The sequence below is a fragment of the Suncus etruscus genome, chromosome 3 (genome assembly GCF_024139225.1).
Source record: "Suncus etruscus isolate mSunEtr1 chromosome 3, mSunEtr1.pri.cur, whole genome shotgun sequence".
In the NCBI taxonomy this organism is placed as follows: Eukaryota; Metazoa; Chordata; class Mammalia; order Eulipotyphla; family Soricidae; genus Suncus; species Suncus etruscus.
In genome coordinates this window covers 156,435,305-156,459,951 of record NC_064850.1, presented here as the reverse complement: position 1 = coordinate 156,459,951, position 24,647 = coordinate 156,435,305, and the positions used below count along the sequence as shown (strand labels likewise).

The 24,647-nt window shown below is 34.6% G+C and overlaps 1 protein-coding gene and 2 pseudogenes across 1 annotated transcript in view; 2 read left to right on the top strand and 1 right to left on the bottom strand.

Annotated features, from left to right (window-relative positions):
• Positions 1-24,647, top strand: part of CDH2 (cadherin 2) — a 273,767-nt gene that overhangs the window by 121,884 nt on the left and 127,236 nt on the right. The window lies entirely within an intron of this gene.
• LOC126004930 (uncharacterized) lies at positions 759-856 on the top strand (annotated as a pseudogene).
• Positions 22,374-22,472, bottom strand: LOC126004929 (uncharacterized; annotated as a pseudogene).

Sequence of the window (24,647 nt, the reverse complement as noted above, 5' to 3'; positions counted from 1 at the left end):
TAACTACATTAATTTTTAGATTGCATTGCCTATTAAAATTTGTCAGGTGACAAAATTGTTACTAGTAATTTGATACACTTTGGCTAGTCTGGGCAAATGCATGATGGGTCTATGAATTGAAAATTGTTAGGTGGCTGTTATCCTTATAATAAATAAAGAATATAAATGTATTATTTGAGTATATATGTAGTTATTTGTTTATATATGCCTGAACTTCATATGCTATTGGAAATGCTGATATAGATATAAAAATATGCTATTCTAGCAATGAGAATAAATAAAATGCAAAATTCTGTTTCTTACATACATTACTTATTCTGATTTAATGAAGTATCTCCTTTTAAAATTATTTCCCTTTGCCAAGCATTATTTATTTTATATTTATTTCATTACCATAATGCTGAATTATATGTGAGATTTGACAGGCATTAAACTAACCACTTTAACCTTGTTGACATGTGCTGTAAGCTTGTAGCATAGGAAATAATTAATATTTACAAAGACAACATAATCATTTTTTAGGAGAGAGTGATAAACAGTCCCAAAACATAATGATATTTCCCTCATGAAGCATTGTGTTACAAATGATAGGTGAAATAGTATAATCAATGTTGTGTTTACTCAGTAATGGACAAAATTTGCTGTGAATTTGCTTCTGAGTGGGAACTTAAAGAGTTATAACATTGAGACTTAATACACTCATAACGTCTTGCAGCTAGTTTTTTAAAAAAATAAACTTAAAAATTAGCTCACTTTGTTGCTCGCTTCGGGAGTACATAGAACTAAAAAATGAATGATATAGAGAAGATTAACCAAGCCCCTGCGCAAGGATGATATGTAAAAATAGTCCACTTTGGGCCAGAAGTATCATTAGAGATTCAAGCACCGCCCTTATATGTGGCAAACCTTCATTTGATCCCTGGTATGTATGGTCCCCAAATACCCACTGTTATTATTGAGCCAGAATATCCCTTGAACACATCTGCATGTTGCCAACTCCTCCCAAAATAAATAAAGTATTTCTAAAAGTTAACTTTAATGTAATTATTATTCATATTAAATCCATTTTCAATGGTTCTATGGAAGACTTTAATGGATATTTGACAAGCAAGTTTCGAGGGTATTTTTGGATTTAAGGTACTATCCTAAAGGGATAAATGAATTATGCAAGATACTTGCAGAAGGTATTTTGTGCACTGTGGTAACTGAGCTTTGTCTTGATCTCAAAACTGGTCAGTAAGCTGGCATCTAGGTATAAGAAGATGTTGAAGGTGGAAGAAATGCTTGAAAAAAGTCCTAGGCAAGCACAGTTATGTATTCCAGGAATTAGTAGGTGAGGAACTTATAGAAAATTTGGGTATTGCAGAAATAATGGTTTCAGAACAAAACATGGATCTGTTTTTTTTTTATATATATTTTATTTAAACACCTTGATTACATATATGATTGTGTTTGGGTTTTAGTCATGTAAAGAACACCACCCATCACCAGTGCAACATTCCCATCACCAATGTCCCAAATCTCCCTCCTCCCCACCCAACCCCCACATGTACTATAGACAGGCTTTCCATTTCCCTCATACATTCTCAATATTAGGACAGTTTAGAATGTAGTTATTTCTCTAACTAAACTCATCCCTGTTTGTGGTGAGCTTCATGAGGTGAGCTGTAACTTCCAGCCCTTCTCTCTTTTGTGTCTGAAAATTATTATTGCAAGAATGTCTTTCATTTTTCTTAAAACCCATAGATGAGTGAGACCGTTCTGTGTTTTTCTCTCTCTCTGACTTATTTCACTCAGCATAATAGATTCCATGTACATCCATGTATAGGAAAATTTCATGACTTCATCTCTCCTGACAGCTGCATAATATTCCATTGTGTATATGTACCACAGTTTCTTTAGCCATTCGTCTGTTGAAGGGCATCTTGGTTGTTTCCAGAGTCTTGCTATGGTAAATAGTGCTCCAATGAATATAGGTGTAAGGAAGGGATTTTTGTATTGTATTTTTGTGTTCCTAGGGTATATTCCTAGGAGTGGTATAGCTGGATCGTATGGGAGCTCGATTTCCAGTTTTTGGAGGAATCTCCATATCACTTTCCATAAAGGTTGAACTAGACGGCATTCCCACCAGCAGTGGATAAGAGTTCCTTTCTCTCCACGTACCCTTGACTAAAAATGTGAAGGACCTATACAAAGAAAACTATAAAACTATAAAACTCTGCTTTAAGAAATAAGAGAGGACATGCAGAAATGGAAACCCATACCCTGCTCATGGATTGGCAGTATTAACATCATCAAAATGGCAATACTCCCCAAAGCATTGTAACAGATTTAAAGCGATCCTCTAAAGATACCCATGACATTCTTCAAAGAAGTGGATCAGGCACTTTTGACATTCATTTGGAATAATAAATACCCTAGAATAGCTAAAGTAATCATTGGGAAAAAGAATATGGGAGGAATTACTTTCCCCAACTTTAAACTGTACTACAAAGCAATAGTTATCAAAACAACATGGTATTGGAATAAAGACAGGCCCTTAGATCAGTGGAATAGGCTTGAATACTCAGAAAATGTTCCCCAGACATACAATCACCTAATTTTTGATAAAGGAGCAAGAAATCGTAAATGGAGCAACAAGTGGTGTTGGCACAACTGGCTAGCCACTTGCAAAAAATTGAACTTAGACCCCCAGTTAACATCATGTACGAAGGTAAAATCCAAATGGATTAAAGACCTCGATATCAGACCTGAAACCATAAGATATATAGAATAACACGTAGGCAAAATACTCCAGGACATTGAGACTACAGGCATATTCAAAGAGGAAACTGCACTCTCCAAGCAAGTGAAAGCAGAAATTAACAGATGGAAATATATTAAGCTGAGTAGCTTCTGCACCTCAAAGGAAATAGTGCCCAGGATACAAGAGCCACACACTGAGTGGGAGAAACTACCCAATACCCATCAGATAAGGGGCTAATCTCCAAAATATACAAGGCACTAACAGAACTTTACAGGAAAAAAACACCTAATCCTATCAAAAAATGTGGAGTAGAAATGGACAGACACTTTGACAAAGAAGAAATACAAATAGCCAAAAGGCACATGAAAAAATGCTTCACATCACTATTCATCAGGGAGATGCAAATCAAAACAACTATGAGGTACCACCTCACACCACAGAGATTGGCACACATCACAAAGAGTGAGAACAGTGTTGGCGGGGATGTGGAGAGAATATGGATCTTTTTGAGTAATGTTTAATGCTTTCCCTAGATTCCCAATATTAAAAGATTTTGACTATCATGTTCTCAGTAATATTAGCTGAGCAAGTAAAGGAGAATTGTATATTTCTGAACTTACTATAGAATATTTAAATTATACTGGTTCTTAGGATAAAAATATTAGGGTGAACATAGTTTCATATATTAACAAGATTATTTGAAATGTTTACATTTTTTCAACCATATGAAGATCAAAAATTTCATGTTTCAATTAAGTATTTATTTTCCTCTGTTCTTTTGCTCTCTGCTAATTTTTGAGAATTACTTATTTTATTGTATGGATTATCTTCTCTAAGAACTTAAATATTGAGAAAAGGAAACCTTTCTGTAGCAAAAACCAACCAATTTGAAGTGGAAACTTGCATTTTAATATAATTTAATTATATTAATATAATATAATTTATGTAGCATTTATATATTTGGAGGAAGTAGGAATAGGCTTATATGTATATAAGCTTTGCCCTATTACTATATTCTGGTGTAATCAGAGACTTCTGGCTTGTGTTAGAGTAGTGACCTTTGATATTCTTTGCTGTTATTTCTCCTGGCCTGAGAACCTGTGTCATTTTCTATTTGCTTTGTCCTCAAGACTTGACTTTTTCCACCTTCTGCTGAATTAATTAACAGAATACTCTTTCTGTTTTGAATATCATTCCTGTGGATGATATTATTCATCTCAAAATCTTGGGGCTCTGTCATTAGTCATTGAGAACTCTTTAGGATCTTGAAATCCGACTAAGAAATATTCTTTCTAGACAATTTCAGTACATGTGTTAGACAGAGGAAAACATTTTTCTTATCTCTTATTTTCTTTTACTAAATTTTGTAGGTTTTATTGCTTATAAAAACAATGGATCTCTTTGTAGGGAGACATTTTTTACTTTTCAAAACTGTTCTCCATTCTTTGCTAGAATGAAAATCTCCTTCTCTGGGCCTGGTATAACAACATAGCAATGGCTGTAAATGTCTCTTTCTTTTAGAGTAGCTCACTTGCCACTGATAGCAATGTCTTTTATGCTTTCTCACTACTTTCAGTAAATTGTATCTACAGACTAAACATTGTTTGGGATTGTGGATTTATAGCTATGATTATTTAAAACAAGGATTTATATCAAGGGGGAATCAACAATAGAAAACAAATGATTGGAGAGACCAAATTCAGTTAACATATATATGTTTGACTCTATACCAACAAGATTCAAACCCACTGAAAACTGTAACTAATAGAAATCTTCCCCTTTGTCTAGTAAAATATTATTTTCTGGATATATTGCCATTTTCTAATAATATGAGAAACAAAGAAATGCAATAACAAAGTTTTTTTGGGGTGGGAATTTGGGCTACAGCCCTAACAGTACTCAGGGAGTACTCCTGCCTCTGTGCTCTGGGATTACTCCTGGTTGTGCTTCGGGCAAAATTTCAGGTGCCAGGATCTGACTGAGGCTAGCTGCATATAAGGCAAGTACATGAACACCTGAGTATTTCTCTGGCCCCACAATGTTCTTTAATTATAAAAAAAATAGTATAAGAAACAGTTCTTTACTTCTTTACACTGATGAATGATGAATGAAGAAATTTGCTTTTTAGCTATAATTTTATTTTGAGAAATAAGACAAGTAAAAAGAAAATGTAGGTGATCTAGATATGATAATCTAGGTATCTAAATATTAGACTCTTAATTTATTTGAAAAGTATTTATTGTATGTTCACAAAGTTGATGGATGCACAATTAAATAAGTATTTCTGTAGGCTTCTGAAACTTAGTATATTTGTAATATCAAGTAAGCAAATAATTGCAGCTCAGTTTTGCACTTATTCTCTGATTATTGTGTGAAAGAATGTTATTAATGTCCAGAAAAAAAGGTTCCTGAAAGTTATCAATTTTGAATGTTCGACCCACTGTGAAATAAGCATGCTCACTACAAGATTTATCAAGCTGTGTGTTGTATGTATCAAAGAAGTGGCGATTAAACTATTGGTAGGAGACTTAAAATATTAAATAAATATGTCGCTGCAAGAAAATGTTCTTCTAGGTGTGTAAAAGGTGAAGTAATAGTTTTTTTTTTCAGCTGGAGAAGATACTTTCAGGCTGACCCCTTGAGCTGGCTACTTGAAAGAACATGGTACTGTGAGGGACAGTTTAGCGTAGCTGGGTAATAAGTGTGGTCATTGGCAGAGATCCAAATGAGAAAGATAAAAAAATCAGATCATGCAGTATTTTATCCCTAAGTTGTAGCATCATTGACTTTTATTATTCTCAAATCAGCTAACACTGATAATAACTTCTAGTGTCTAAATCTACTTTCAGTTAAGTTTTTCCTCAATACTGTTACTGTCTCTGTTGCTTGCATGTATTATCACAATATTTATGAAGACAGTGATTAAATAAGGTATTTCTAATGACTCGTTTTCACTTTTATGTGAATACAACTGCTTCCCTTGTTAATTTAAATAGTATATGGATTAAATAAACATTTGCCTAGGAGGACAACTTAACCAGTTGAACACATTTCAGTACTAGAGAATCTTCTCATTCTGGAAATGTTATAAATCACAGAATGTATCTTGGAATCTATCATTTCAAGATTTTATAAGAATTTTGTCATGTCAAGTGAGAATGTATAAGAAATGTAAGTATGCCTGCAAGGAAATTTAGCAGGCAGTATCACAGAGCATAAATATATCTTAGTGTATAACCTTCAGTGTTCTTTAAACAGGCTAATCAAACTTAACTTATTAACCAAGTACTAAACTTCCTTGTAATAGCCATGGATTTGATTTATTGTATAAAATTTTGTAAAGCTTATACTTTCTAGAGAGGAAATAAATGGAAGTGATAACCACTGTTCCTTTTCTCTTGAAATAGGATAAATGTTTGCAATTTCTTTCACTTCTTGGCTTTTGATTTTGGATGAAGTTTAAAAATAATACTTTCAGATTCTCACACTGAATGTTTATGTCTCACATAGAATGTTTTGGTCTAGTATAAACATGAACTTTTAAATGTTTTTGTATTAGTGAATTCTGGCTTAAAGAACTTCTTATCTCATTTTATTTTCTGGTCTTGTTACCAGCAGAATTCTGGAGGAAAGACCAATTCTCTGCAATATTCTATTTCTTGTCTGCTTCATGGGACCACATGAACTCAAACTCAAAAGCATTCACAGATCTCAGTGTAGAGGAAGGAAGAGTATGCCAGATAGAAATGGAAAGAAGAAAAAAAAGCTTATAAAAGTAATGAGACCCACATAAGAATTGGAAGGACTGGGGCCGGAGAGATAGCACAGCGGCATTTGCCTTGCAAGCAGCAGATCCAGGACCAAAGGTGGTTGGTTCGAATCCCGGTGTCCCATATGGTCCCCTGTGCCTGCCTGGAGCTATTTCTGAGCATAGAGCCAGGAGTAACCCCTGAGCACTGCAAGGTGTGGCCCAAAAACCAAAAAAAAAAAAAAAAAAAAGAATTGGAAGGACTTATTCAGAGTACCACAAATTCATGTCTTCTTTATTTAGGATTATATACTTTTACTTAGAAGTGGGAGTCCTCTGTTTTCTGTTCATTCCCTTGGGGCTCACAAACTACATGCAGACTGTTCATAAGTTTGTATATTTTACTCTTTTGCCTATGTCAGACTATTCTGTGAGTAGATGTCCATTTAGAAGTTTGGAGTAAGCTCAGGGGAAAAATATCTTATTTATTTGGGTGACTTTATTTTTTTAATAATGTTTTATTTAAACACCTTAATTACAAACGTGATTGTGGTTGGCTTTCAGTCATGTAAAGAACACCCCCCATCACCAGTGCAACATTCCTACCATCAATGTTCCAAATGTCCCTCCTCCCCACCCCACCCCCACCTAGACTCTAGACAGGCTTTCTATTTCCCTCATACATTCTCATTGTTAGGATAGTTCTCAATGTAGTTATTTCTCTGGGTGACTTTATTTTATTAATTTATTTTGTTAGAGGCCATACCATGTGATGCTCAGGGCTAACTCCTGGCCCAGTGCTCAAGGAGTCTATAGGGTGCTGAGGATTGAATCCTCAGATCAAATAAAAGGCAAGTGCCCTACCCACTGTTCTATCTCTTTAGCTCCCCAACCCCAATTTGAGTGATTTTTATGAGAAGACTCTGCAGTTCTAGTTTTCCTATATTGTAAATCTTTAGGGTGCTCTTATAAATTGTTAGGACCTTCCTGAAGCTATCATGCTCACAGCTCTTCGGGCCATACATGTTTTTAAGAGATTTGGTGGTTTTAGATATGGAGCCAATTTACTTTTGTCTGAATAGTCCATTTCTATTTGAGGAAATTTGCCCTCTTCAACTATGCATGTGGTTTTTGGGAGGAGACACACAGTGTGGTGAGTAGGATGGTGACACTTGCCTTGTCAGCCAGAACAGACAGATTCACTGTGGTGATAAGTAGGTAACTTGTTGCAGGTAGATCATCTTCATAACCAATAAGTTCTTTCAACTCCCTCATTAAGATTTCTGCTTCTAAGAATATTCAATGCACTTAGGCAGCTTATTCTTGAAGAATCCTGAATCTTAGTGCTTTTAATTAAGATTTTTGTTTTTTGTATACTTTATTATGCCTAAGACTTTTATTGGTTATTACATCTTTGAAACTTCCAGATTTCTCATTCCTTATTTCAATCTGATAACAATTTTGTTATTCGTTTTTATTTTTATAAACATGATATAATTTATTCACTTTATGCTTATTCTGAAAATTATGACATTAGTTACAAATAAGTACAGTAGTATATTGTACTCACTTATTTGGTTTGAGGAAGATTTGGACCACACTCAGCTGTATCTAGAGTCTACACCTTTCTCAGTGCTCAGGGATCATTCCTTGCATTGCTCAGGTGACCCATACAGAACTTAGGAAGGAAAAATGCCCTTCCCACTGTACGATCTCTCTAGGCCTCATTTTTTAAAACTGGTTTTAATGTACTTAAAATTACAGTTTTATCTGTGTATAAGAAAAGAATCTTTAAAAAATGAACGTTCACTTCTAATGTGGCTATTTGATACAAGAGGTTTCATTCACACAATAGTAGATGGACAAAAGCGATCATAGGTGATAATAATTAATGATGATTATAATGATAGTATGAATGTCCAATGTTCTTTGAGAGCCAAAGACTGGTGCTGTATATTTTATGCATTATCACATTTTAGAAATTTTAATATTTTTGTTTTTGTTGTGACTATCTGGTGATACTTGAGAACTCTCAGATCTATACTCAGGATCTGGGGCTTTCTCCTAACTCTATACTCAGGATCACTGGTGATGTTCAGGGAATATGCAGTGCCAGGGATGATCTCTAGAGCTTCCCTGTGTCAAAGCATGCCCCTTCCCTGTTGAGTTATTTCTCTGACCTACATTATATTATTTAATTTTAATGATTCTTAGCTTTTTCTACTAAAGGTTTGAAAATATTAAGATAGAATTATATCAAAGTTTGATAAAAACAAGGGAATGTCTTTTAGTGATAATTTAATGTTTATTAGGTAAGCATGCAAAATATGGAACCATTTAAACTTTTCTTTTTGGTTTGCAAGACAAATTAAGTTTGAGCTCATCAAAAAATATAAGGAGGAGCCATTGAAATTTTTACTACAGTATGAGTAAAATGTCATAGATATTGTAAAAAGACAAACTGGGAACAGCACTTTTTAAACTTCTATTTCATTTGCCAATTTGCTTTTCTAACTTTATTCCAACTATTTCAGAACATCATATGTCATGGTATGGCATCTTTAGTTCTTTGCTTGACAAAGTTTTCTACCTCTTTATGACTATTTTGTATATAGGGACAAAGAGGGCATGAAGTATTTGTATTAACTTTTAAAAGTTCATGTAAAGAAAGACCACAAATTAATTCTGAATGTTTTTCTAGAGAAATTGTTGTATAACTCCTTACCCATTGACATGATGATGAAATTAATAGAGTGAAATCAATAAGATGATGAGAAGATCACGGCCATGTACTCATTTCAACTTATGTGTTATCTGTCTAAATCTTACAAAAACCTATAAAACTTAAGTCTAACAACCCCCCCTTTTTAATTTTGTTTTTTGGGTCACACCCGGCAGCGCTCAGGGATTACTCTTGGCTCTACACTCAGAAATCGCTTCTGGCAGGCTTGGGGGACCATATGGGATGCCGGGATTCGAACCACCAATTCTGCACGCAAGGCAAATGTCTTACCTGCATGCTATCTCTCCAGCCCCAATCCCTTTTCTTTTATAAGAATATCTTGGGCATGTTAAATAAATGCCTGGAAAAGATATTATTGTTAGAAAATCAAACTAATTTTATACATAGTTACTAATATTTGAGAGTCTGTTTACTAACATCAATAACTTTTCTGTTGTTATTTTTGATTTTGGGGCCATACCTGGTGATGCTTAGGGCTTACTCTCGGCTTCGCTCTGCTCAGTGAACACTCCTGTTGGAACATATGAATCATGTTGGGTCCTGAAAATCCAAAACTGCATGCAAACACCAAGCATACTATACTGGCTCCAGAATCAGTAACTATTTTTTTTGTTCATTGCATTATAATCAATGTATAGTGTAAATTCCTTATGTCAGATAATGGTCCAAATATTGCCCTTAAATAATAATCTTTATACCAGGCTCAAAAGTGACTCACCCATCTGCCTTTAGTGAGCTAAGGAGGCTCAAAGTCATACTTTAGTTACTGTCTTTCCTTCAGCCTCCACCACCAACCACCAACACCTTAAAAATATAACTATAGGAAGCAGAAAAATAGTACTATGGTGGTTAAGGTGCTTCACTAGCACACAGCCAGGGTTTGGATCACTGCCTGAGCACTGTCAGGAGTAATATTGGAGCTTTAGAGCTGGGAGTAAGTTTTGAGCAACCCTGACTGTGACCCCAGACAGACAACAACACATACTTACATACTATTGAGGACTCATTGAAATGAATGATTTTTAAAACCAGAATTTAAAATAGTGTCTTCATTTTAAAAAGCTTCAGTGGCATGATTTATACTTTTCAGGAACAATCAACTAAGCGATCCTATATTTATATTGATTTTTTTAAAAATAAAACTTTAAAAATGTCATTTAAAAGCAGGCCTATTAAGCTTTTTAATGGCCTCCATTGTATGTGAACATTGACAAAGGATATGAAATAAAATGCCTCATGCAACAAAGTCCTCTACATTAAAAACATTTTTTGGTCAGCAAATTTTCTGGCAAATTTATTGATGTAGTAAATATTTCATTTACTAATAGGGCTATTTGGGAGAAGATTTGTTTACACAAGAGAATTGAAGGAAATGTAATCCAAATTATAGGCATAATGATTCTCATTGATATTCCTACAATACCCTCTGGCTTTATGCATATATAAAAGAATATACTTCTTTAAAAATAACTCATCATCTATATGATTTATGTGAAATCACTGACAATTAGCATACAGATAGCAAAACAGTAATAGGAATCCTAGATATGACTGTATATTTGAATTAGTGTACAAATATCTATGTAGACGCATACATAATGGTTCATTATATAATCCAAAAATAAAGTAAGGCTTGTTTTGAACAACAATAGAATTGTATTTTGAGTTTATATCATTCACATGTTCCAGTATTGCTTTGATTTGAGCAGATTTTTTTACCTTGAGTATTAACTTATTTTACCTTTATTAATTGGTTATTTTATTGTAGTACTAATATATTCAATAATAAATTTATCATAAAGTTTATAATGTAGGGGGTCAGAGAGATAGAACAGTCAATAGGGCATTTGCCTTGCATGCTGCCAATCCAGGTTCAAACCCAGCATTCTCATATGGTCCCCTGAATATTGTCAGGAGTAGTTTTTGAGTGAAGAGCCAATAGTAATCCCTGAGCACTGCCCGTTGTGGCCCCAAAACAAAACAAAATTTATAGTATAATATCCCATAAAATCTCCTTCTATGACATGTAAAGGTTTCATGGAATATTTTGGGTTGATCTGTATTTAAACTCTGTCACTGGTTATTATTACTCCAAATTTTACTGGTAACATTCTAGCCAAGCATTAGAGAAATAACATGGTTAACTAGAAGAACCAAGTCCTAATAACTACTGTGATCAAACTGACAGCAGACAAATGCATGATCCAAATCACGGTGAGGATGGAGAAGACTGTTGAAGGACAGAGTTCCATTCTGGGAGTCCCTTGTCTAATGGGTATGCGCCAGTATAGAGAAGAAAGAACCATGTGAAATAGTATACTTTTCAAAAGCTCAAGGTGCACAGTCGGGGGATCTCATAAGACTAGTGTCAGGGTCAAGAGGACCCTTTGTATGGTCAGCAGCAGAGAGTTCTTATTTCAGAAAGGTTTATTTCTGGTAGATTTGGGTCACACTTGCACTCCTGAGATTGTTGGGAGAGATATAGGTGGGGAGGGGAAGATAGAAGAAAGTGATGAGAACCTGAGAGCTAAATTGCTGTGTAAGGTGTGGAATGGTTCAAGTCAGAAGTCATAAAAGCTTATCAAGAGCATTCTCCTTATCACTTTAGTCTGTTGAATTTCTAGTGTGTGATAAAGTCTCATAAACCTAGTAATATTTTTTTTGACTGAACGTGAAACTGTTGCAGTTATTCTTACTGCCATTATTAGGGTGAGGATTGTAATTTTTGAGTGTAAAAAGGAGCCAAATTTCAGGGTAGCAGAGAGTGAAGGGGGAAGCTTTACACCAGCTACTTAAAGGAAATAGACAGTGCACATAGGCTTATCTAAAATATTTAAGTGACAGAATTTATCTTAAGTAGCTTATAAACAAAATTATTTGGGTTGGTTGCTGATTTAGAAAATGCATGCCAGCTTGTCAGAATGCCAGCAGTATGTTAATTATTCAGCAATAAAAAGAGGTTTAATTCTTTCCCTGCACTTGGCTAATGTGAAGATAAGAGATGCAGGAATGGAGGGCAGGTCAGAGTCATGCAGTCCTTGGAAGGCTAAGTAAGGCAGTAAGGCTCATTTCCTCTCCTTCTCCTGTTCCTGCATGTCTCTTAGAGAAACCTGGTGTGGGAGCATGAGAGGAATGTGTGTGTGAGAGAGAAAGAGAGAGAGGGAGAGAGAGAGAGAGAGAGAGAGAGAGAGAGAGAGAGAGAGAGAGAGAGAGAGAGAGAGAGAGAGAGAGAGAGAGAGAGAGAGAGAGAGAGAGACAGAGGCAGAGACAGAGACAGAGACAAAGACAGAGAGACAGAGACAAAGACAGAGAGACAGTGACAGAGACAGAGACAGAGACAGAGAAATCAGTTAGTTATGGGCAGGAGCCCTTTTAATCTGTCTCTCTACTTCCTGCACTCACTCACTCACTTCCCTTTCTGAGTTTCCTTTTTCATTCTCCAAGGATCTGGGTTGACTTTCCAGCATGAACACACCTGAATTTTTACTCACCAATTCCTTTTTTTGACCCCTGAAGGACCTTGGATTGATAAATATATATAATAAATATGCATAATAATAAATATATCTTATGGGTTAAATATATATTTATTAATTCCTTCCTCATAAAGAGGATGGGAGGGGAAGGGAAGGAAGGAGAAAGGAAGGCTGGAAGGGAGGGAGTGAGTGAGAGAGAACCAGAGACAGAGAAACAGACAAACGAGAGAAATGGGGGAGGAAACAAAAATTGGCAGGAAACCCTGAAAGAAAATGAGTTTGACAGATTTGTTCAGTTCTGGATATCTGTCTTCCTGTTTCCTAAATCTGTCAGAAGAGCTAAGGCCCTGCCCCTGCAATGAATAAACTCCCTAAGGCCACTGTCTGAAAAGAGGGGAGATACACATCATTTTCTCTCCAAATTATCAGAGGAAGAGCATGCAGACAGAACCAAGACACAAATCATTATTTTCAAATTATTGGCGGGAAATCTAATGAATGCTTGAGGCTTTAAAATGGGTGGGCTAATGGGGAGGGGAAAAATAATTGAAAAACAGAATGCCCCATGAATAATAAACAAGTTAAATCTAGTAGTAATTTTATCTGAAGCTTACAACTAATGGATTGCTTCTGATTAGTTGTGAGGTCTGCTTTTTACCTTTTCCTCATGTTTTATTGCAGTACCTAGCTGTCTGTTGTAAAATGTTTATCTTAGGATGTTTAATTGCTCAGTTGTACTTTATTGTCTCCAGGTAGTCTGAAAACTCAGAGACCTGAGTCAGGCATGCTGCAGTCACAGTGTTTGACTACTGTGGTTATTCTGGAAGGCTCCTGCCTACATGCAGGCAGTTTTAATTTTGTAGATTATTGATCTACCGAGGGCCCATATTTGGAAGAGAGACTAGGCTAGTGGTATTTTCTTCTCAGATGCACTGTCTCCACACTGCTCTTTTTAATTTTGTGTAGGGCTCCTTTGGGCTCTGGTTGAAGCTAGTCTCTTGATGGAATGAACACCTGGCTTAGAGTCAGTGAAACTACTTCTACTCGACCCTGGAGGGCTGTAGCAAGTTCTTCTCACGTTTCCAGTTTTAGCTATTAAATTGGGTCATTATACCTACCTCATTGAGTAATAATTTGACTCAAATAAAATAATAACTATAAAAGTGCTTTATAAGTTGTAAAGACAAAACTGGCAATTGGTCTTGTAAGAGAATAGAACAATTGCCATAAGTATTGTACTTTTTGTGCAAATTTTATATTAAGTAATGTGCATTTATAGAGAAAGTTTTAAGATTGTGCCTAAGCCAAATACTGTTCTTGTCCAACTCCACCTTATCTATTTGCCTATGCACATTAGGATAGGTATTTAGTTACCATGTTTCTTCACTTTTGGGCTATCTCTACTGTTGGTCTTCTGTGTTTCTTGATGGAGTGGAGACATAAGCAGAATTTTATTATTTTTATCAACTTTTTAATAGAGACCCAGAGATAACAAACTTTGAGCTTGGGTTGAGGCAAGTGAAGAGCAGTGTATCTAGCCTGAGTTGGATGTTAAATCGTGAATGAGCTTGGACTCATTGTGGTGCTGATTTCACCTTCATATGATGGAGGCGTTCATTTTTCACATTTTGATGGGATAGTAGCTCTTCCTCTGTGTCATGTAATGCAGGTATAAAATAAGCCTGTGAGAGCCCAGACTGTACACTGATTATCTGCTATTGAGCTATAAAAGGCTGTCTTTTTATCTTCAAGAAATCAGGGACGAGTGCTTAAAGTAAGTTGCCATCTCTAAGAGAGGGCAAGGTGCCCTGGAAAGTAGTGCTAAAGTACTTGGTTCTCATTGAGTCTCTTAGAACTCAAGTATCAGTGGACACTTGAAATGTGGAATGAAAAACAAAAATGGAACTACTTTTAGCAGGTACAAAAGGAGAAAGGTAGTTCCTTTGGGTAAATGGAATTCAATAACAATTGAATAGAAGTAAGTTTCAAGATACAGAAAATCGATCTCTTTTTTCATTTAAAAATCACATAGAACTTTTCATATTCTTGCCTCAAAAAACTTTGATGTAGCATGTCAAATTCTTGTTTAACTTAAAATACAAAAGTTATCATTAGTTACTAAGTTTCCAAAACTGAAAAATACTCTAATATAGGCAATATATAACATTTATGCTATATTCTGAAGTTATATATGACTTCCAAATAACTGTGTCAAGATAAATGTACTTATAAAATAGTTAGGTAATGTCATATATCCATATCCATTCCTCTCCAGGGACATTTAGTGGGGAGACACAGTAATAATTGCAGAAGAGCTTTTTGAGCAATAAGCCAGCAAATGGAAGATAGAAGGCTTATGTCTTCCGATTGTCTTGACTGTCTGGACAAAAGTAATTTATATAGGAAGGCAAGAAATTTTTGTTTAGATAAGACAGATTTTGCATACTGATGGACATCTGAGGTGATCATTAGATTCCCTTGTGAGTAAAAAGGTCATGAGTTATATATACCCTACTGTATAAGAATATCTAAACAAATATTTCAGATTGAGTTGTCTTTTAATAAAAGACTTTTGGAGTGAGGACAAGATAAATATTCTTTACATACTTAACTGTATCTACCTAGAAAAGTTTTGCCGGATTTTAATTTTGAATGCAAATTAATTTTTGAATAGTCTGTTTCCACTAAAAGGATAGAGTTTTAGGAATTTTAGGAATATAATGTTCTGATAACAGTCTTTTTTCCAGTGCACACCACCTTGACCAATGTACTAGCTTTCTCTACAGCCAATGTTCTGATAACAGTCTTTTTTCCAGTGCACACCACCTTGACCAATGTACTAGCTTTCTCTACAGCCCCTCAGCCTGACTATGTCAGGCACTTTGCCCTCCACCCCCAAAGTCTTAGCCTTCCTTTACCTAATTTAAATATCCTCTTCCCCATGAGGTTGTTCCTATACTGACAACAGTTCTGCTCTTCATTTATATTGACTTTGGAAATTTGATATTCCTCTACAAAGATTTTTTTTTATATCTCACATGTGAGAGTGAGTGAATTCAATTCTAATGCTCTGTCTTCATATGGTAAACAGAAATCTCATCAGTATTTGTCAGAGTCTGTTTTGCTTGCAGATTAAGAGCAAACTCCAGGAATAAGTTTCTTGTGTAATATATGATAATATTGTTCTTTCTAGTCTCCTAAACATAGGAGAGAAAGAACAAAGAAGACCTATTCCATGGTAGGATATAATTCTCATTGATTAATATACTTTTTATGATATTAAGTGGATTTAAAATTGGATAGATATACATGAGAGAGCCTATCAGATTGAGTCAAATTAGTTACTAAGTTGATAGAATACATAGAATCTAATTTATCTTATGAGAAAATTCTACATTTGTACTTAACAAGAAGGTCTTCTTAAGAACAAGTTTAGTGTTAAAGCTCCTTGGACTGATTGATAGTAACTAATGTTATCTCCGTGTCATAACCTTCCCACAAGGCTTAATGAAGCTATTTTGGTCGTGCTGTTAACACATCCACTTTTAATAATGAGTGTCTGCATTATCTGCTATATGAGTAAATTCAGTTTATTTTTAATTTGTTGATAAGGTTTGTACTGGTAAGGAATGTTTATCTGTGTGTTCCAGCATGTTCAAAGTGGTCTTGATAGTGACATTATGAGTGTTTGTGTGTGTGCATTTGTTAGTTCCACTTACTTGGTTTTTCAGAAATGCATACAGACTACTTATCATTTGGACTCTCCAGAACATTCCTGGTATCTATAAATAACCATTATGCATGTTAATGATGTCAAGACCTTATAGCAAGCAACTGATGGTTTTACTGTATCCTTTAGCTTTCAAAGTTTCAAATGCAGTTTGAAACGCTTTGGGACTAGAGACTTTTCTCTTTATTCCTCCAGTTAGCTTTCTGTATTAGGAACCTTATATGTATTGACACTAATAGGCTCTTGATCCTTTTTTTCTGGATGAAGTTAGCCAGTGAATTTTTGGGTACAGATTGGAATAGGGGAGGAGAACTCAATCAGAACATTTTTTAAAATTTATCTTCCTTACTGAGATGACTTTAGAATTATATTTTTAGATCTTACTCAGCTTTATTTTGATATTTATTTTTGCAAGCATTATAATAATTAATTTGTAGATTTCTATATTTTGAAATGCAGGAATTATACTAGTTTTATCATAATTGGATAATCCAGAATAAAGAGGAAGTATGAAAAGCAAGATTTGACTCTCATGGACCTTTGGGTTTTGACCATAATCTTAAATAGGAAATAAATTATAAATTATTTTGGTATGGAGAAATGAAACTCATAGCCTTATATTGGCTGAATATCTTTATTTAATAAAATAAAACTAGGTAAGAATTACTATTTTAAAAAGTTAATCGAAAGCAACTAAAATACCCATCAATTATGAGCAGGTGAATAAAATGTGGGTATACTCAGCTAACATAATTATTAGCCATACTTAAAAATGAAGTACAAGATGTTGTAACATGAGTAAACCTTAGAAACATTCTAAGTCAGAAAGCTAGTAACACAGGAATACAAAATATATTATTCTAATTCTAAGAAATGTACAGTGTATATATATAAAACTTAAAAGTTGGTCAATGGTTACTTATGATAGCATCGTTGTGAACTGAATTCTAAAAGAGGTTGATGCTAGGAGATGAAGGATGTGTTGAGGGTAAAATACATGTTCCAAACTTGATTTTGAGGGGTCAGAGAGATAATACAGCATGTATGGCACTTGCCTTGCATAGAGCCAACTTAACTTGATCCTCGTAGTCCATATGGTCCCCAAAGCAACACCAGGTGTAATTTCTGAGGATAGAACCAGGAGTAAACTCTGAATCTCACTAGGTGTGCCCCCAACAAAAAATTATGATATTGAATATTATTCTACATAAAAACTATTGAATGAAGCACTAAAATTGGTGAGTTTAAGATATCTTGTTTTATCTCATAAAAGTATTTAAAAAGTCATTAGAAAAAGTCAAATTAACAAGTAATCTCGCTTTCAAAGTCTATGGAATTTTAGGAGTAAATTTTTAATTGTTACTATTGCTAGAAAGTACATAAAGCCATATAGTGTTTATTTTCCTTGTCAGTTTATGAAGTTTTATTTTTATAAGAAAGACTCAAAAAATAATTTCTATAATGTTCTTACATTAGGGCCTACTTTTACATGTTACTTAAGATTTACTTCTAGTTTTTATTTTTTGTGAGATTTGCCAGTTTATTCTTTGGCAAGGAGTAGTATCTGGAAGAAATGATCCTTCTGATAAAAGTGCTTATGCTGTTGATTTCTGAATCAGGCACTAAATATATTTTTATTGTATGGATTAATTTTTCTATCTGCTATGATGGTAAAACTTACCTTTTGTACTGTATAGATTCAACTTGACTAATAGAAATCATTATTCAAATGTTAGAATAATACCAGCTTTTCAGTGGCACCTAAACTAAAAAGAGAATTAGTTAAAATGGTTTTAATTACATGGTTGTCTGTTTCATAGGCATTAAGAAAAGGAGAGTTTTGCCTTTGAAAAGTGAAAGGGGTTTATTTGGAGAAGAGGATTGTCAACACAATCCAATGCATTGCGATCAAGAATTATTCTGGAAATTGTAGTGCATTAAACCTAAGAGCCTTTGTTCAAACTCTTGTTCTAAAGATGACAATATTAAAATCTAAATACTCTGGTTGGAAGCCCAAGTTTTCCTTTAATAGTGTAAATTGGGTTTTTAAATGTAATATTTGTATTTTTATAGTTCATGTGTAATTAGTTTGGAAGATAAGTTTTTTTTTAATATTTAGTGTCTTCTTTAGCTGTCTTTTCTATTTGCTTTATTCAGTTGAAACATGCTTTTTACTTTCATCCTGTTCCATTATAGTATTTTAAGATAAATACTTTGAATTTAAGAATAACTTAAAATCAGGGATTAAAATTCTTCAAATTCTTATTAGAAAATGAGTTATGGAAAATAAATATATGTGCAAATCCTAAATCACATCAAATTCTTAACTAGGATGAGTAAATGGGAAGAGTAGAGGAATGTTCTTCTATTACCTCCCCTTCTCTACCCTTTAACTGGAAATTCCAAAGATATTTTCTTTGACAGATTTTGTCTGAATCTGAGTTCAAATTAATCACCCCTTAGGGAGGACAACTTTCATTTGTGATCTACAAATCTTTATCTAGCTTTGCCTATAAGGAAAAAAATGATAGCCCTTGTCATGTGTTTTGTCATTAATAATCTCATAACTCAGAAGGCTACTGAGATGCACTATAAAATTTAGATACCCTTGTCTCTGGTCTTCTGAAGAAGTTAGTAAAAGAGAATTGAAGAGGATACTGCTGGTTCTGGTGCTGGTGCTGGTGATGATGATGTTGATGGATGAAAATTAAGAGATTGATGTAATAATTCTTAAAATGTCATCAGTATCCTCAGAAGACAAGGAATTCTATAGTGAGTGACCATAGATTCCTTGGAGGTTGACAATGACTGGATTATCAGTGTAGCCAACATTCTTAGCACTTGAGCCAGTGTCTGAGAATGTAGAGCTATAACCCCTCTTCCATATTAGGAAATAAAAGCTTTTATAGTTGAAAATAGCAGTCCTTTTGAAAGTTTTCTGTGCTTAAAATGGATTCTTCTTAGCATACTACAGTGTTTCTTTGTTGATTTATTTTTGGTAAGGGATCTTCTGTAATTAAAATGTTGTTTTGGATATTCTAATCAATCTATTGCATGGATCCTGCTTCAATGTATATTTTTTAATATATCTAACAATCTATGATGCCTAATAGAGTTGGGACCCTGGCTTAGATATGTCACTTCTCTGAATAATGAATTGTCAACAAGAGATAAACCTCTTGACTCTTTCTGGCTTAGCTCCCAAGAACTTTGTTTGTCAGAAGGAATGCGAAGTGAGCTACAAACCAGGGTGGTCACAGTAATTTATAATTTTTAGTGGCTAGTGCGCATAGCACTTGAATTGCAGTATAACTTCATTTGTGGTGTTCTTTGTATGAGGAATCTTATTGTTGGCAGTTTCTGGGAAGGAAGGGACCTGAAAATTCATGGTTTTTTCAGAGGACTAGCCCAGGCAGTAGGAATGAGCAGAGGCAGTTTTATCATGAAACCAAGGAAGCTGAAAGTTCAAAGACTCTTGCTTTTAGACCCTGAGTGATGATATTTGCTGAAAACTATTTCAGAATGTCCTAAGAGGGGAAGAGAAACCAGGTTGTAATCTGGACATATTTCTGGTAAATTGCTTGAAGAGAGCTCAGAAGAAAAGAACTTGTGGCCTTAAGTAAATTTATAGTATATTTTATATGTTGTTCTTTTGTTATGTGAAGCCTCCATTTTTTGCCTGTCTGCCTGCCTGCCTGCCTGCCTGCCTGTCTATCTGTCTGTCTGTCTGTCTGTCTATCTCTATCTATCTATCTATCTATCTATCTATCTATCTATCTATCTATCTATCTATCTATCATCTATCAATTTTACCTTAGTGCCATTCTATGCCCTTTTAAACACACTCTGGTTTAGGTCTGCTTCTGCACTAGCCAATGTTTTAAGGAAATAAAAAAACTTCTTAACTGCCAGAGAGGGACTATTTTCATATTCCGAATTGAGTTTCCTTTCGAGTCAAGAGAGCAATCTCACCACTCCCTCACCTCTCTTTGAGGAATTTAGTTCTAAGAGATTTCCAGATGTTTCTCATCCAGACATGTCTGAAAAAATAAATGGAGAGCATATATTTTAACTTGTTTTGGTTGTTAACACTTCTGAGACAAGCAATAAATATTATATTACCTTTCCTTTAGCCCTAGTCTATCTTACAGCAAGATATCAGGCCAGTTTATATGCACTATGCTATGATGCTAATGATTCTAGAATATAGATGATTACCAGTAATGATATGCACTTCTTTAGGAAGCAAATGCAGAAAAGCTGCTAATACTTTTTAAAGTATGAAAGAGGATACATTTTGTCTACACATCCCAGTGACTTTTACTTTAAACGTTGTGAAATTTTGCATATACAAGAGTTATCATCTGATCTGTCCTAGCAAAGTAAATTTGTCTCAGTAGACACCCTGCTGCAGATCATTATTGGATTCAAGCTTTACTTTATGACTTCCTGAAGCTACAGGCCTCCTGCTGACCTTTAGTTTTGCATGGAGATGAGAAAGGAGCCCTTGTGAAAAGTTTTTATTAGGATGCCTTAATGATGCTTTAGTGCTCAATACAATGGGTGTGAGGGGGCTGCTGTAGTGATGTCTGTGTGCCACCTTCCATTCTTGGTTAGAATTCCCTTTTTTGCTTTGCTGCAAATAAGAGGAACTACTTTACTGCCTATCCTTCCAAACAGTGGAATATTCTGCTTTAAGTCAGCTGCCTCTATCTATCTCCCTTGTTTTACTTTAGAAAAAGCCAGGGGAATCCCAGCAAATAGTGATTATGTTACAGTACTAATGAGACATTCAAGTAATAAGGTTAAGATTCAAGGTAAACACACACACACACACACACACACACACACAAACCAGTATAAACGTTGCTGTTGCCTTATAAAATTGAGTGTGCTTTTTTTCAAATAGGTTTTTATAAAACAGAAATTTATAAATTTGTAAATTTAGGGACTGGAGAGTTAGAACAGTGGTAAGGCATTTGCCTTAGATGCAGAAGGACAGTGGTTCGAATCCCGATATCCCATATGGTTCCCCGAGCCTGCCAGGAGTGATTTCTGATCATAGAGCCAGGAGTAACTGCTGAGAGCTGCCAGGTATGACCCAAAAACAAAATAAATAAATAAATTTGTAAATTTATAAATTTCTGTTTTATTGGGGCCGAAGTGGTTGTGCAAGCTGTAGGGAACCTAGGATGGACCATGGTTCAATCCCCTAGCATCCCGTATGGTCAGGCCAGGAGCGATTTCTGAATGCAAAGCCAGGAGTAACCTGTGAGTGTCACTGGGTGTGGCCCAAAAAAAGCAAAAAAAAAAAAAAATTATGTTTTACTATATAAAAAATATTCACAAAGCTGACTTAAGGCATGCAATGCAGTTTGCCTAACAATTAAGTAGTTGTTTTTAAGTTTAAATACATTAAATATTACATACATTACACAATAAAGTGCCAAAATTATGTTATTGTTTAATTTTTATATTCTGTGTAGCTTTAACAATTTGGGGAACATGTTGGCTTTTTTTAAAAACATAATAATTGATAATGTTTCACTATTTCTTACTAAATTTTGTATGGTCTGATATAGGCAACCACTTAATCTCTTGTTAATATAAAGAATATCGTATTAATATCTCAGCTGAATGAGGTAAATTACTTGATTTACAAAACCAGGGAGTTCTAAATTTTTTATAATTTAAAACTAGAATTATAATAGATTTAATCTGTAATATGCTATATAAATGACAACGCACAAGAGAGGCTGACTTAAGTTAAATAATTATAACTTATGTTAATGAGTTGAGTGAAGCATATTTTCTTTAAAATTTTTTATAAAATCTTTAACCTAATGGGCATTTGCATAAAGTTGCCAACAGTCTAGCCTATTGTATTACTTCCATTTGAAAATAGTTTGCCCATTTTATAAGACAATTTTTTTCATATAGAATGTTTCATGAATTTGTGTCATTTTTATTCAAGGGCCATGTTATTCTCTGTATCCTTTCAATATTGCTATAGGTGCTACTCAAAGCAGTACTTTTTTTGAAAAATGTTTTAAATAGAAACAATTAAGTGCTAGGAAAATTAAATATTTACAAATTTATCACAAACCAGGATTGTTCTTTACACATAATGTTTACACATTAAAAATTACACACATTACACAAAAAAGTGCCAAAATTATGTAATATATTAGAAAGATGTACATGAAGAAATCAAATAACTGAGTTGAAAGCTCATTGAAAAGATTATAATACACCCATCTAAAGAACTACTGTGCAGTTATGGGAAATGAATGAACATAGTTTCAATTAAAACAACACAGGTGAGGGGCCGGCGAGGTGGCGCTAGAGGTAAGGTGTCTGCCTTGCAAGCGCTAGCCAAGGAAAGATTGCAACGGCGGTTCAATCCCCCGGCGTCCCATATGGTCCCCCCAAGCCAGGGGCAATTTTTGAGCACTTAGCCAGGAGTAACCCTTGAGCATCAAACGGGTGTGGCCTGAACAAAACAAACAAACACAGGTGAGCAAAGTGTATATAAATAAACAGTGCTATTTCTTATGAAACAGGACTTGAACTGTTGAAATATTTCCATATTCTACAAGTATAAATACAATTGACTATAAATGCAGACAGTTGTTAAAGATGAAATAAGTAAACCTCATTATGCATATGGTTTCCAATATGACCAGTTACAGAGAGAAAATAATAAAAATAATTTTTAAATTTTACTAATTTGGTTGTATATCTTCAGTATAATATCCTAAGATCTAAAAAGGGAAAAAAAATTTGAGATCTGAATATTGTTTAGTTCTGCAAATACTTCTCTGTGTACTGTTCAGTGTGTGGAATGAAAAAAAAAAACATGTTTTATGTGGAAGAAGGAAAAGTGTAAAATCAATATGATTAAATGATATCCTAAATTTGCACAGGAATCAAACTGAATTTATTTGAAAGATTCTGATTTCCAGTATTAGAAAAATACTTTTGAAGTTTAAGTACTGAACTTGAACACTGTCAAACAGTTCAATCCCATACAGCAAATATGATTGGTTTTCCGAGCACTGTAAGGAGTGATCTTCAAACACTAGGGTGTGGTCTCTAATTATCCCAAACATTTATTTCTTACATATGTGTGATATCTTATAAGCATGTATGTGTGGGTATTACATAGCCAATAATACTATATCATGATTTATACATCTTGATTACTTCTTTAAATTCCTTCTCTTCAAAGGTACTGATAATTGAAAAGTTCTGAGAATTAGGCGATCAATATATATGAATTTTAGAGTGGCAAATTGTAACACAAACAAATTCCTTGCTGTCAGAAAGAGTGGGTTTTCTAAAATTGAAAAAAGTCAGCTTGTAGGTGCTGGAGATATAGAATTGAGGGTAAAGCCTTGCATATAGTTAGCCCTTGTTTAAATTCCTGGCACATTATCAGGTCCCCAAGACACCATCAAGGGTTTTTGTTTGTTTGTTTGTTTGTTTGTTTTTGGGCCACACCTGGTGATGCTCAGTGGTTACTCCTGGCTATGCACTCAGAAGTCACTCCTGGCTTGGGGGACCATATAGGACATCAGGGATTGAACCGAGGTCTGTCCTGGGTCAGCCACATTCCAGGCTAACACCCTACCACTGCACTATTCCCCTGGCCCGGTTCATTTTTGAACACAGAAACAGGAATAGTTTTTGAGGACCACTGGATGTGGCTAGCCACCTCTCAATCCCACTTCTGGTGACAACAAAGCAAATAAATCCAAACAAGTTAGTTAGCTTCAATTTCCTGATGTTGAACTAGCACATGCACCCACAGAACTTTCTGCTTTATTTTTTCAATATTGAAAGTGTGGTGTACTTGTAACATGAATTTAGAACAATATATAGTAATTTTTAACTCCTGTTTAGCAGTCTGGACTTATTTACTTTTCCAGTTGCATAAAAAAGACCTTAGAGAGAAGTGAGCCATTAAATATGTTAGTTTCTTAGTTAAATTAATTTGAGAAATGAGGTGCTCATAGCTCTTTTCCATAGCCTTTGTAATGACAGTGAACATAAAGAAGTTTAATTTTCAATTGCTATTGTTATAGCAACATAAACTACAATTTAAGTAATGATTTGTCTTTATTTTTCTGTTTAATTACACATTTGGTATAGCTATTGATGCCATTGCTTTTCTTAGTGGTACCTCCCTTACACAAGTTACT